Source organism: Apodemus sylvaticus, chromosome 10 (assembly GCF_947179515.1).
Source record: "Apodemus sylvaticus chromosome 10, mApoSyl1.1, whole genome shotgun sequence".
NCBI lineage: Eukaryota > Metazoa > Chordata > Mammalia > Rodentia > Muridae > Apodemus > Apodemus sylvaticus.
In genome coordinates, this window is record NC_067481.1 from 75,771,299 (window position 1) to 75,786,836 (window position 15,538).

Sequence of the window (15,538 nt, forward strand, 5' to 3'; positions counted from 1 at the left end):
TTGTTTTCAGGCCTGGAGGATGGTATGAAGGTGAAGGTTTGACAGAGAAGTGGCAATGAGCCTGGGACGATGGTATATATAAATTATGTCAGGATGAGCACAGGGATATGGCTATCAAAATGACTCAAAGGTGGCATTAAGTCAGAAGTCACCATCACCAACCCCATTCCTGGCCACACCTGGCCCAGACTTCCTAACTGTCCCTTCCCCCACAACATTAAGCTGGCTGGCAACCCCCACTCTTCCAATGGGTTATCTCTGGCCTTTGTTCCTTGGAACAATAAGGCGCCTTCACCTTGACTACCAACATTGCCTCAAGGCGGTTTCACCTGAGACCCAGCAGAGACCCCGCCAGACTGGAAGCAGGAGACCCGCTGAGATTTGGAGCCGAAGAGTTCTCAGCCTGCCCTTTGATGTGACCAGCTTCTGGGAGGGGTTGGGTTATTTCCCTAAGACTATATATTTTGACATAGAAATATTAAAGTTAGTCTTGACCGGCACTGTCGCCTTGACTCAGTCTCTCTTTTCGCCCCCTTCCCGTTAACCTCAGAATTCTCTTCCAGGTAACCCGGTTCGTATGTGGCCGCTGGCGGTCAACACCTAACCACAGAGGCACAGACTGTAGGGACAAGAGGCTAATCCAGTCCTCTTCCCTACTCCAGCATTTTCCTTTGTGATACTGTGTGTCTGCGGTCATTCAGACAGTCACTAGACTGACTGGAGTTTTGGTTTTAGTAAATTAGAGGTGTTTTATTAGGAAGGAGACTGACCAAGACCAAACCAGAGAGAATTCTCTAGGGAAGGTCCCAGCTGTTGTTAGCCAAAGAGTTATAGAGGAAAAAAACCACAGTTATTATTTGGGAATCAAATTAACTCTAATCCTCTCTGGGTATGGGCAAGCCTTGATTCTGTAACAGACCTCCAGCAGGGCCCTAAGCCATTCAAACAAGAAGTTTATACAACAGCAGAGTTTAGCATTTAGCATGTTTAATCTTGTGACTCATTGCCTTGTAAGATTATCTGGAGCAGTGAAACACTTTTGAACAATTAGCAATTATTTACGGATAGCCCCAAATGCACCAGGAAATAGTCCAACTGGCCAGCTGATAGAGTACTTTCAAAATAGAAGCAACTTCCTCATGGCTTATACAAGATAAAAATAATTTTATTTTTTTTTTTACAAAATGCAGCACAGTAAATTTAACACATTAATCATGTTCACCATCACCATGGAATTTTCTATGAGTGGCTAGGAAGATAATCACACGGTAAGTTACTGTCTTTCAAAGAGAAAATTATGAATTGAATGCCCAGAATCCACACAAAAGATGGGCATAGTGGAGAGAGTTTATATTTCCAGCACTGAGGAAGGAGGGCAGCAGATCCCTGAAGCTCACTTTTCAACAACACGTCCCTAATTGGGGAAGTGCAGGCAGGTGAGTATGTCTGTCCCAAAATAAGGAGAATGATATCAGAGAAACAAGAGCATCTCTACACACAAGTCCACCTACCCACACACACACACACACACACACACAGAGAGAGAGAGAGAGAGCGAGAGAGAGAGAGACAGAGTCAACAGAATAAGCATAGGACAGGGTTACAGCAATTGTCTGCAATCATTGAACCATGGGCTCACTGGGTCTGAAAGTCAGTACTGACCCCAAAATAGATGACATCATCTGATAAAAGGGTCTTGAGGTCTTGAGGTAGGGAATCAGAATGGTTAGTGTCGGGTTGGGGGCCCTGTCATGGGACTAGGCTACCAAAGTACCCACTAGAGCACTCAGGAAGCCCTGGAGTTGGCCACTTCAGCAGAGCTCCTCCTCCCTCTCTGTTGAAGGAAGTGAAACCTTTTCAGCTGACTATGTAAACCAGAGAGAGAGAGAGGTCTGGGAATAGAAACTAAAATCTACCATCACTGCAGTCTTTCCCTTCAAGGACAAGGCAGGGAAGGCTTCAGATCTAGGAACTGCAGAAAAAGAGCAAAGACTGTGTGGACAGAGATCTGCAAGGAAATCTGAAAACATCTGACTTTAATTCGCAGCTGTTCTTCTCTCCAGAGCACCAAGACACCAACACTGCATCCATCTGTCTCCTGAACCTCCCAGCTTAGAGGATTCCATGGAGAGCTACCAGTGACCTCGCTCCCAGAGAAGAGGTGACATCACAGAAGGGCCACCGACATCACTGCTCAGGAGCAGGTACATGAAGGGTTCTAAGTTCTGCTTGACCAGAAACCCTACTTACTGTGGTATCAATGGCACCAGGGCAGAGGATCTTTGATTATGGCTTATTTCACTCAGGGGTTGCTCACAGAAAGGCCCTTCTCTGTCTTCTGTGCCACAGAGCACTTCCAACCCACCAGGCAGCAACAACTTCCCTATGACCCTCACATCCTGGGTCTGTTGCACCTCTGATGCCAGCTTGAGTGTGGAAAAAAAGGGCAGCTTGTGTGACCAGATTCCTCAGAGTCAATATAGGAAGCTGTTTGGGGAGGAGGGATGTTGTTTTAGCTTTTCCCTGTTGTTATTTTGTTTCTGATTTTGTTTTGGTTGAGACTGATCACATTGTGTGCCTCTGGCTGACAGTGTCAATCAGGCTGGCTTCAAACTCAAGGATATCCATCTGCCTCTGCCTCTGCCTCTCTGCCTCCTAGGGCTGAGATTATAGGCATGCACTACCACATCCAGCTGTACTGGAACTATTTGATTTACCCCAGGAGGATAAAATCAGAATATGCCCTGCTATTTCCTCTTCTAGAAGGGAACTGCGAGGAGCCATTATCAACACAACCAGCACCAACAATACCTTGATTGTTTTTTTGGGGAGGGGGAGGTGTCGAGGGAGGTTCAGGAGCCTCATTATCAGCAGATCATGGGGAAGTAGCCCACTCTTGGTTCTAGGATTCCCACTGAATAGTTTTCGGCTTCTGGGAGCAGTTTCATCCACCCACTCAGGATATCTCTGTTCAAACTTTGTTTTTTCTGAACTTGAGAAAGGAGCATATTTCTTTATAGCTTGTTTAGACATACTGGTTTTTTATTGGCTCCACCATAGCCAGTCCTGTGCCACAGCGCTCTGGCTGTCCTCTCTGTTCAAACTTCTCAGTTCCCATTATTTCCCTGTCCTCTTTTATATTCCATATATGCTACTATCTATTTCCTGCAAACCTATTTTTTTACCTCTCTTATGGGCCCCCTTCTGGATTCCTAGCCTCTACAAAGACTTTCTACAACAGAAATGTACATACCTATAAATAAGAAGCTGAGATCCACATATGAGAGACATCAGGTTTGCCTTTCTGACATTGGGTGAACTCACCATTCAGTAGCTCTGCCAGTCTGTGTGAAAATTGTACACTTCCATTTATATTATGCATGAATCCAGTTCTATTGTGTCTCTGTGGCACATTTTCATTATCCACTTATCATCTAGTCTGATTGCATCTCCAGCTATTGTCACTAGAGCAGTCATGAACACGATGTCCCAGTATCTGTGCTAGGATAGAGTTCTTTTGGGGAACACCCAGGTTTGGTGTCACTGATTCCATGGTGGCTGAGCTTGCTTACAACCCCACAGCAGCAAATGACGACTCCCCTTTCCTACGTCCACACCAGCATCTCTTGCCATTTTCTCTCTTGATGAAAACCTCTCTGACTCAGGTGAGATGAAATCCCAAAATAGCTACAATTCGAATTAAAGACTGAGGATGCGGAACATGTTAAAAACACATATGTTTCTTGGCCATTTGTATTTCTTCTTCTGAGAACTCTGTTCAGTTACATGGCCCATGTTTTGATTTGGCTGTTTTCTTGTTGATCAGGCTTTTTGTTTTAAGTTCTTAGGATATTTTGACATTAATCTTCTGTTGATGAATTGCTGAAAAGAATCTCATCTGGCAAGCTGTCTCTTTCCTTGTCTATACAGAAGCTTTTAATTTCCAGGAGCTCCTGCTTGTAGTCAGGGCCATATTTCCTGAGCAGCTGGAACCCTACTGGGGAAGCCCTACCTATCACTTTTTCTTACAGTGCTTCTCTCCAGAGTTTGAGCACCATTTCTTTTTTTTCTTTTTTTTTCTTTTTCAAGTGAGCTGTCTTTATTTTAATGAATATAATATTCATTTACATTTCAAATGTTAAAACCTTTCCCAGTTTTCCCCTCCCTGAAAACCCCCAGCCCTTCCTCCTACTCCGGGCCTCCAAGTATATACGCCTCCACTTGACCCACTCCCCACTCCTCACTCCCCCCCTCAATTTCCTTTGTTGGAGCATCTATTGAGTCTTCACCTGACCGTGGACCACTTCTCCCACTGATGCCCAACAAGATATTTTTCTGCCATATTTTTGGCTGGAAGCATGTGTAGTCCTTGGTTGATGGTTTAGTGCCTGGGAGTCCTGGGGCATTTGGGTGGCTGACATCTTTGTTCTTCCAATGGGGCTGTAAACCCCTTCAGTTCCTCCAGGCCTACCCTCCAACTCCTCTATTGGGGACCCCATGCCCAGTCCAATGATTGGCTGTTAGCATCTGCCTCTATTTGTGTAAGGCTCTGGCAGGGCCCCTCCGGAGACAACCATGACATGCTCCTTTTGGTATGCACTTCTTGTCCATTATAGTGTCAGGGTTTGGTGACTGTTTATAGGATGGAATCCTCAGGTAGGGCAGTCTCTGGGTGGCCTTTACTTCAGTCTCTGCTCCACACCTTGTCTCCTTTATTGCTCCTGCCTGGGCATATACCCAGAGGATTCCCCACCATGTAATAAGGATACGTGCTCCACTATGTTCATAGCAGCCCTATTTATAATTGCCAGAAGCTGGAAAGAACCCAGGTATCCCTCAACTGAAGAATGGATGCAAAAATGTGGTATATATACACAATGGAGTACTATTCAGCCATTAGAAACAATGAATTCATGAAATTCTTAGGCAAATGGATGGAGCTAGAGAACATCATACTAAGTGAGGTAACCCAGTCTCAAAAAATCAATCATGGCATGCACTCACTAATAAGTGGATATTAACCTAGAAAACTGGAATACCCAAAACATAATCCAATCATCAAATAAGGTACAAGAAGAAAGGAGGAGTGGCCCCTTGTTCTGGAAAGACTCAGTGTAGCAGTATAGGGCAAAACCAGAACAGGGAAGTGGGAAGGAGTGGGTGGGAGAACAGGGGGAGGGAAGGGGACTTATGGGACTTTCGGGGAGTGGGGCCCAGAAAAGGGGAAATCATTTGAAATGTAAATAAAAAATATATCGAATAAAAAAAAAAAAAACAGCTCACTACATTCATAGATGCCTTGTTTATAAAAGCCAGAAGCTGGAAAGAACCCAGATGACCTTCAACAGAGGAATGGATACAGAAACTATGGTATATATACACAATGGAGTACTAGTCATCTATTAAAAACAATGAATTCATGAAATTCTTAGGTAAATGGGTGGAAGTGTCATCCTGAGCGAGGTGACCCAATCTCAAAGGAATGCACATGGTATGCACTCACTGATAAGTGGATGTTAGCTCCAAAGCTCAAAATAAGCAAGTTACAATTCACAGAGCACAGGAAGCTCAAGAAGAAGGAGACTTAAGTGAGCATTCTTTGGTTCCTCTGAGAAAGGGAACAAAATACATTTCTTAAGGGATAGTCTTTTCCCCAATAAGATCCTTTGGAAGTGAAAAAGAGGAAGTGGAGGAGGAGAGAAAGAAACAAAAAATCAAAGTGAGGTGGTTGCAGGCCTGTGTGTTTATATCTGTCTTGTCTGTGCTCTCCTGCTTTTTAACATGTCTGGTATCCAGGCAACACCATGTGTTTTTGTTACTGTGGTTCTGAAGCAGAGCTTGAAACCAAGGACAGTGATGTCACCAGCATTTTCCCTCCCTCAGGACTGCTTTGTTTGTCTGAGATCATTCATACTTTCAACTAAATTTTAACTTTTTTTTATATTTTGTGAATGATGGCATTAAAATATTCATAAGAAGTGCAGGAAATACATTGAATATGTAGATCAATTTTCTCAACCAAGCCACTTTTATGACATGAATTTTTCTAATTATTTACAGGAGTTTTTTTGTATTTTGGTTTTGTGTGTGTGTGTGTGTTTTCTTTTTAGTGTCTTCTGATTTTTTTAAAGCTTTAAAGAATTTTAATACAGACTGCTTTTCCTCCTTGGCTAGGATTATTCCAAGGTATGGTATTAGGGAGAAGGTGCTGATTAATAGTGGAAATGTGATTGATTCCAGCATCTTCTTTTGCATGCTTGTCATTGATACACATGAAGGTGACCAAAAGTTTTATGTTAATTTTAAATTCGGTCAGTTTGTTGAAATGATTCTGAGAGTTCTCTGAGGAAGACTTTAGGTTCTTTTAGGGATAGAACCTGATATTATCTTTGACTCTTCCCTTTTCTTTTTATATATTTTCCCCTTGGCTCTTATTATCCTAGCTAAGACTTCTAGGACTGAACTGAAGAAAGAGAGGACAATAAATGGAAACTCTCATCTTCTTTCTATGCTCAGAGCGTTTGTTTGGAGGTTCTCTCATTTGGCACAACGTTGGCTGTATGTTTGCCACACACAGCCTTTATTATGTTGACATGTGTTCTCTCCTTTCCCAGTTTCTTCAGGACCTTATCGTGAAGAACATGTGTGGTTTTAGTCAGATCATGGGCTTGTAGAAGAATTGTCCCCCGTCTGAGCTTAAGTCCTCCCTCTAGGGACATTTTGTACAGCCTGATTCCTAAAATCTACCTGATTCTCCTGTGACCAGTATGAACTTAGAAACCAAGTCTTGCTGAACATCTAACATCTTCCTATTTTCTTATTAAAGCACCTTCATAAACAACCAGCCATAATGGGCCTTGGACCTGCTCTATATATGAATCATATGTTCTCATTTGGGATGCCTAGAACACAGATAGAGCTCTGTGTTAATAGAATCAAGAGGAACAGGCAGGAGACCTGTCATCTGCAGATAATGTTCTGAAGATCTCTCTATGATGCAACTATTAAGATTCATGGATGGTGGCCATTTATCTTACCTTTCTATCAAGGAGGATGATATAGGTAGTATATTCTCATTTTCCATACTTTATGTCAAGATTCTCCACAGGAGCAGAATTGCTAGCAAGAATCTATATGTATTAAAGGAGATTTAACAGACTGATCTGGCCAGTCTAAACGTAGCTGTCTCCTGAAAGAAAGGCTGGGAACACAGGCCATGAGGCTGACTGTCACAGTCGGCCTTCAGTGTACACTGGAAACCCTAAGAAGTGGACTCTAATACCTGTGAAGGAATGCCTCAGCAGCAGAATGGATAAACTTGACAGAGCAAATGAGAGCAAGCAGGCAAAGAATACAAGTCTCCCTCTTCCATGTCCTTTTACGTGGTCTGCCACCAGAAGATGTAGCCCAGATTTAGGGTAGATCTTCCAACCTCAAATGACCCAATGTGGAAAAATGTCTCACAGGTGTGCCCAGCTACTTGGGTTTCACTTCATTCCAGATGGAGTCAAGTTGACCAACAAAATGAAACATTACTTGGGGTTTATTAAAAGACAAATCTACAATACTTACTTATATTGGGATCAAGGAGTTGCCCCCACAAACCACACCATATACCTGGCTCATCTCAGTGAGCCAGGAATAGTTGATGATGGAAAGTTTGCCCCAGTACTGATCAGTCAGTGCCACAGACCACATTTGGGAGCCAACTAATACTGAGCAGGATTCATGAAGAGATTTGAACCCTGAAATCCACAAATCTCTGGTCCAAGTTATGCCACCAATTTGTATTTAGGGATAGCAGACTTCCTAAAAAAAAATTGTGGCATGCTTCTCCTGTCGTTATTGGTTGGGTTATCCATCCAGCTGTGGCAGGGTGACTTGACTTGCCTAGCATTCATGTCCCAACTTGCCCTCCAGGATGTCAGTTACCCATGCACATGGCAGAAAGTAGGATGTCAGTTCCCAAGGAGTTCTCAGGTCCAAGCTTATTGTGGCTAACTATATAAAGCAGGTCTAACTGGCCTCTGTTGTGACTGGTTTCCAAGAACAATAAAGCATAGAACATAATAGACTTTGGATTAACAGTTAACTCAGGCACGAAAAAGTTCCTAGTAATTGCACATGAGACAGTTTCCTTGTAACAGTTGGAACGGCATATGAGAAAGTTTGCCCATAATAGAACAAAATGAATGGCTACACAAGCAATAGATTACCAGGCCATAGCAACATTTTTTCCCACTACTTAGTCTTCCAACAGCCATACCATACAGAAAAGTGACACCAAAAGATTTTTGAGGATGTGTGTTTTGTTTCATTTTGGTTTTCTAAGACATGGTTCTCTGTATAACAGCCCTGGACTGTTCTTGAACTCACTTTGTAGACCAGGCTGACCTTGAACTCATCAACATAGCTCTGCCTGGGTAGGCCATGTTCTAGGGGTGCACACACACACACACACACACACACACACACACACAGTTTTGTAAGTTTACCTTCAGACCGTGAAAGATAACATATGCTATTTATGTTTCCAAGGTCCATATTCTTTTCTCCAAACAACTTCCAGGTAAAATAATTTTTTCTGAAAATGTCATGGTTTCATTTTTCTTCCAAACTACATCGAACCTTACTGTGTTTGTGTACCATAAGGTCTTTGTCCATTCATCTGTCTATAAATATCTACACTGAATTTTTTTCATAGCAACCATCAACACAGCAGCTATAACCACAGATGTGCTTGCATCTGTGTGGTCTGTTGACTAATAATCCTTCAGGTTGAAGTGAGTAGTGTATCTGAGACAGTGATCAATTCTGAATTCTGAAGGAATTGCAGCAACTTCTGACAGTGAATATGGTTCCTATGTTCTACATTTGTCAGTGGTAGTGGGTCTTGGTGGTACCATTCTGACTTAATTGCCCTTTCTCTGATAGTTCAGGATATTGAGTAAATTTTCAACTATGGTTTAGCAATTTCATTTAGTCTCTTTTTTTAATATATATTTTTATTTTCTATATTCTTTGTTTACAATCCAAAAGCTTTCCCCTTTCCCAGTTTCCCCCTCCCCATATGTCCCATAAGTCCTCTTCTCTCCATCTATTCTGCTATCTTTCCCCCTTCCTTTTCTCTGTCCTGGTACACCCCTACAATGCTGGATCAAGTCTTTCCAGGGATTAGGGCCCTCTTCTTCCTCATGGGAATCATTTGATATGCTAATTGTATCTTCAGTATTCAGAGCTTCAGGGCTAATTAATATCTACTTATCAATGATTGTATTCCATGTGTATTCTTTTGTGATTGTGTTACCTCACTTAGGATGATATTTTCCAGTTCCATCCATTTGCCTAAAAATTCATGAATTCATTGTTTTTAATTGCTGAATAGTACTCCATTGTGTATATACACCACATTTTCTGTATCCATTCCTCCATTGAGGGATATCTGGGTTCTTTCCAGTTTCTGGCTATTATAAATAAGGCTGCTATGAACATAGTGGAGCCTGTGTCCTTACTGCATGCTGGGGAATCCTCTGGGTATATGCCCAGGAGAGGTATAGCAGGGTCCTCCGGAAGTGTCATGTCCAGTTTTCTTAGGAAGCGCCAGACTGATTTCCATAGTGGTTGTACCATCTTACAATCCCACCAGCAGTGGAGGAGTGTTCCTCTTTCTCCACATCCTCACCAACACCTGCTGTCTCCTGAGTTTTTAACCTTAGCCATTCAGGCTGGTGTGAGGAGAAACATTCAGAGTTGTTTTGATTTGCATTTCCCTAACGGCTAATGATGCTGAGCATTTCTTAAGGTGCTTCTCGGCTATCTGAATTTCTTCAGGTGAAAATTCTTTGTTTAGATCTGTACCCCACTTTTTAATAGCGTTATTTGGTTCCCGGGGTCTAACTTCTTGAGTTCTTTGTATATATTGCATATTAGCCCTCTATCTGATGTAGGGTTGGTGAAGATCTTTTCCCAATTTGTTGGTTGCAGTTTTGTCCTTTTGACGGTGTCCTTTGCCTTACAGAACTTTGTAATTTTATGAGGTCCCATTTGTCAATTCTTGATCTTAGAGCATAAACTATTGGTGTTCTGTTCAGGAACTTTTCCCCTGTGCCTATGTCCTCAAGGGTTTTCCCCCAATATCTTTTCTATTAGTCCTTGATCCACTTGGAGTTGAGCTTACTACAAGGAGATAAGAATGGATCAATTCGCATTCTCCTGAATGCTGACCTCCAGTTGAACCAGTACCATTTGCTGAAAAGGCTATCTCTGTTCCACTGGATGTTTTTAGCTCCTTTGATGAAGATCAAGTGACCATAGATGTGTGGATTCATTTCTGGGTCTTCAATTCTATTCCATTGGTCCACTTGCCTGTCACTGTGCCAATACCATGCAGTTTTTAATACTGTTGCTCTGTAGTATTGCTTGAGGTCTGGGATACTAATTCCCCCAGAAGTTCTTTTACTGTGGAGAATAGTTTTAGCTATCTTGGATTTTTTGTTATTCCAGATAAATTTGAGAATTTCTTTTTCTAACTCTGTGAAGAACTGTGTTGGGATTTTGATGGGGATTGCATTGAATCTACATATTGCTTTTGGCAAGATGGCCATTTTAACTATATTAATCCTGCCAATCCACAAGCATGGAAGATTTTGCCATTTTCTGAGGTCTTCTTAAATTTCCTTCTTCAGTGACCTGAAGTTCATGTCGAATAGATCTTTCACTTGTTTGGTTAGAGTCATACCAAGATACTTCATATTGTTTGTAGCTATTGTGAAGGGTGTCATTTCCCTAACTTCTTTCTCAGCCTGTTTATCCTTTGAGTATAGGAAGGCAACTGATTTGCTTGAGTTGATTTTATAACCTGCCATTTTGCTGAAGTTGTTTATCAGCTGTAGGAGTTCTCTGGTGGAGTTTTTTGGGCCACTTAAGTATACTATCATGTCATCTGCAAATAGTGATAATTTGAATTCTTCCTTTCCAATTTGTATCCCTTTGACCTCCTTATGTTGTCTAATTGCTCTAGCTAGTACCTCAAGTACTATATTGAAAAGATATGGAGAGAGGGGGCAGCCTTGTCTAGTCCCTGATTTTAGTGGGATTGCTTCAAGTTTCTCTCCATTTAGTTTGCTGTATATTGCTTTAACTATGTTTAGGTATGGGCCTTGAATACCTGTTCTTTCTAAGACTTTAAGCATGAAAGGATGCTGAATTTTGTCAAATGCTTTTTCAGCATCTAATGAAATGATTGTATGGTTTTTTCTTTGAGTTTGTTTCTGTAGTGGATTGCATTGATGGATTTCCTTATATTGAACCATGCCTGCATCCCCGGGATGAAGCCCACTTGATTGTGGTGGATGATCATTTTGATGTGTTCTTGGATTTGGTTGGCAAGAATTTTATTGAATATTTTTGCATCGATATTCATAAGGGAAATTGGCCTGAAGTTCTCTTTCTTTGTTGGATCTTTCTGTGGTTTTGGTATCAGTGTAATTGTGGCTTCGTAGAAAGAGTTGGGTAGTGTTCCTTCTGTTTCTATTTTATGGAACAGTTTGGAGAGTATTGGTGTTAGGTCTTCTTTGAAGGTCTGATAGAATTCTGCACTGAAGCCATCTGGTCCCTTGCTTTTTTTGGTTGGGAGACTTTCTATGACCCCTTTTATTTCTTTAGGGGTTATGGGCCTGTTTAGATGATCTATTTGGTCCTGATTTAATTTTGGTATTTGGTATCTGTCTAGGAAATTGTCCATTTCCTCCAGATTCTCCAGTTGTGTTGAGTATAGGCTTTGGTAGTAAGATCTGATGATTTTTTTAATTTCCTCAGTTTCTGTTGTTATATCTCCCTTTTCATTTCTAATTTTGTTAATCTGGATACTGTCTCTGTGCCCTTTGGTTAGTCTGGCTAAGGGTTTATCTATCTTGTTGATTTTCTCAAAGAACCAGCTCCTGGTTTTGTTGATTCTTTGTATGCTTCTCTTAGTTTCTACTTGATTGATTTCAGCCCTGAGTTTGATGATTTCCTGCCTTCTACTCCTCCTGGGTGAATTGGCTTCTTTTTGCTCCAGGGCTTTCAGGTGTGTCATTAAGCTGCTAGTGTATGCTCTCTCCATTTTCTTTTTGGAGGCACTCAGGGCTATGAGTTTTCCTCTTAGCACTACTTTCATTGTGTCCCATAGATTTGGGTATGTTGTGTCTTCATTTTCATTAAATTCTAAAAAGTCTGATTTCTTTCTTTATTTCTTCCTTGACCAAGGTATCATTGAGTAGAGTATTGTTTAGTTCCCATGTATATGTGGGCTTTCTCTTGTTTTTGTTGCTATTGAAGACCACTTTTACTCCATAGTGATCTGATAGGAGGCATGGGATTATTTCAATCTTCTTATATTTGTTGAGGTCTGTCTTGTCACCAATTATATGGTCAATTTTGGAGACCATGAGGTACCATGAGGTGCTGAGTAAAATGTATATTCTTTTTCTTTAGGGTGAAATGTTCTATAAATATCAGTCAAGTCCAATTGGTCCAAAGCTTCAATTAGTTTCACTGTGTCCATGTTTAGTTTCTGTTTTCCTGATCAGTCCATTGAGGAAAGTGAAGTGTTGAAGTCACCCACAATTATTGTGTTAGGTGCAATGTGTGCTTTGAGGTTTAGTAAAGTTTCTTTTATGAATGAGAGTACCTTTGCATTTGGAGCATAGATGTTCAGGATTGAGAGTTCCTCTTGGTGTGTTTTTCCTTTGACCAGCAAGAAGTGTCCCTCAGTGTCTCTTTTGATGACTTTAGGTTGAAAGTCAATTATATCTGATATTAGAATGGCTACTCCGGCTTGTTTCCTGAGACCATTTGCTTGTAAAGTTGTCTTCCAGCCTTTTACACTAAGGTAGTGTTTGTCTTTGACACTGAGGTGTGTTTCCTGTATGCAGCAAAATGTAGGGTCCTGTTTCCTTATTCAGTCCACTAGTCTAAGTCTTTTTATTGGGGAATTGAGTCCATTGATGTTAAGAGATATTAAGGAATAGTGATTATTACTTCCTGTCATTTTGATGTTATCTTTTATATTTCATTGGTTATTTTCTTTTGGGGTTGATGAAAGGTTACTATCTTGCATTTTCCAGGGTGAAGTTTCCTTCCTTGTATTGGTGTTTTCCTCCTATTATCCTTTGTAGGGCTGGGTTTGTGGTAAGATATTGGGTGAACTTGGTTTTGTCATGGAACATCTTGGTTTCTCCATCTATGGTGATTGAGAGTTTTGCTGTGTATAGTAGTTTTGGCTGGCATTTGTATTCTCTTAGAGTCTGTCTGAGATCTGCCCAGGATCTTCTAGCGTTCATATTCTCTGTTGTGAAGGCTGGTGTGATTCTGATAGGTCTTCCTTTATATGTTACTTAGCCTTTTTCTCTTACTGCCTTTAATATTCTTTCTTTGTTTAGTACATTTGGGGTTTTGATTATTATGTGACAGGAGGTATTTCGGTTCTGGTAGAGACTGTTTTGAGTTCTGTAGGCTTCTTGTATATTCATGGGCATCTCTCTCTATGGGTTAGGGAAGTTTTCTTCCATAATTTTATTGAAGATATTTGCTGGCCCTTTAAGTTGTAAATCTTCACTCTCATCTATGCCTATAATTCTTAGGTTTGGTCTTCTCATTGTGTCCTGGATTTCCTGGATGTTTTGGGTTACAAGCTTTTTGCATTTTGCATTTTCTTTAACTGTTGAGTCCATGGTTTCTATGGTATCTTTAGCATCTGAGATTCTTTCTTCTATCTCTTGTATTTTGTTGTTGATAGTTGCATCTATGGTCCCTGATTTCTTCCCAAGGTTTTCTATCTCCAAAGTTGTTTCCCTTTGAGATTACTTGGTTGTTTCTACTTCTGATTTTTATGTCCTGAATGATTTTGCTTAGCTCCTTCACTTGCTTGTTTGTGTTTTCCTGTAATTCTTTAAGAGATTTTTGTGTTTCCTCTTTTATGACCTCAGCCTGTTGACCAAAGTTCTCCTGTATTTCTTTAAGTGATTTTTGTGTTTCCTTCCTACAAAGTTCTCCTGTATTTCTTTAAGTGATTTTTGCGTTGGCTTCTGAATTCTCCTGAATTTCTTTCAATTATTTTTGTGTTTTCCTTGTAAGGGCTTCTAACTTTTAATCCATTTTCTCCTGAATTTCTTTAAGAGATTTATTTATGTCCTTCATGTGATCCTGTAACAGCATCATGACCAGTGATTTTAAATCCATATCTTGTTTTTCTGGAGTGTTGGTGCATCCAGGAAATGCTGCTAATGGAGAATTGGGTTCAGATGCTGCCATTTTGCCTTGATTTCTGTTAGTAATGTTCCTGCATTTGCCTTTTGCCATCTAGTTCTCACTGGTGTTAGTTGGTCTTGTTGTCAATGCTGGACTCACCAGTGCAAGCTTCCTCTTCGCAGCTGGTCTCCGGGTGCCCAGCTGACCTCCTGCAGTGCCTGGAGACTGGGTACAGTGGCCCAGGCTGTTCCTGATCCCGAAGGGGAGGCCTGAAGGCTCCTGCCAGAGGCCTCAGGCCTGGATCCTCTTCTCTGCAGGTCCTGGCACACCGAGCATGCTGCTTGCTTCCAGCCAGCCTCAGGGTGTACTGCTGGTCTCTTGCACTTCCTGGAGACAGGGTGCTGTGGCCCAGGCTGCTCTCAATCCCGAAGCCTAGGTCTGAAGGCTTCCGCCAGAGGCCTCAAGGATGGATCCTCTGCTCTGCAGGGCCTGACTCACCTTGCACACTGCTTGCTCCCAGCTGGCCTCCTCATTTAGTCTCTCTCTCTCTTTTTTTATTCGATATAATTTATTTACATTTCAAATGTTTTCCCCTTTTCTAGCCCCCCACTCCCCGAAAGTCCCGTAAGCCCCCTTCTCTTTCCCTGTCCTCCCACCCACCCCTTCCCACTTCCCCGTTCTGGTTTTGCCGAATACTGCTTCACTGAGTCTTTCCAGAACCAGGGGCCACTCCTCCTTTCTTCTTGTACCTCATTTGATGTGTGGATTATGTTTTGGGTATTCCAGTTTTCTAGGTTAATATCCACTCATTTAGTCTCTTAATGACTATCTCTATAGCTCATTAGTTGACTGAATGATTTGGGATTCTATTGTTTCATCAATTTTTACATTATCAAAACACTAGGTCCCTCTCCCAGTTCTCACATCACTTCTGTTGTCTCTTCTGCATTGCATTAAGCCTTGGAGGCAATTATTTAGGTATCACATTCATGACTGAGCATTCAAAAGTCATTTATGCTCAGTTCTTTGACCATTATGAGTTACGCTAAAGTTACTCTTACTATACAGAGCAATTTTTAATGGCCAGATTTAACAGCTATACCAATTGATGGATATAAACATAAATATTTAAATTGCAAATTGATGGGCATTTCACAAAACAACAGTAGCAGCTTCCCCACCAGAGCCTATGACCACCACAACCAGAAGGTTTTAATTGCCAAAGCAAAGGGTTTTTAGCACCAAAGAGTGAAAGGACTTCTTAGATATCAAAGTCACAGGAAACCCAAGAAGGATAGTTCAAGAGTCT

General features: G+C 41.4%; 2 protein-coding genes across 2 annotated transcripts in view; both read left to right on the forward strand.

Moving 5' to 3' along the window:
• Positions 1-2,106: 2,106 nt before the first annotated feature.
• LOC127693479 (uncharacterized) overlaps positions 2,107-15,538 on the forward strand; it is a 31,396-nt gene continuing 17,964 nt past the window's right edge. Inside the window, exon 1 of the mRNA XM_052194380.1 lies at positions 2,107-2,204. The gene's annotated coding sequence lies outside the window, so the exon portion shown is untranslated. The remainder of the gene's footprint in view (positions 2,205-15,538) is intronic.
• LOC127693478 (uncharacterized) overlaps positions 2,152-15,538 on the forward strand; it is an 87,438-nt gene continuing 74,051 nt past the window's right edge. The window contains exon 1 of the mRNA XM_052194379.1: positions 2,152-2,204. The gene's annotated coding sequence lies outside the window, so the exon portion shown is untranslated. The remainder of the gene's footprint in view (positions 2,205-15,538) is intronic.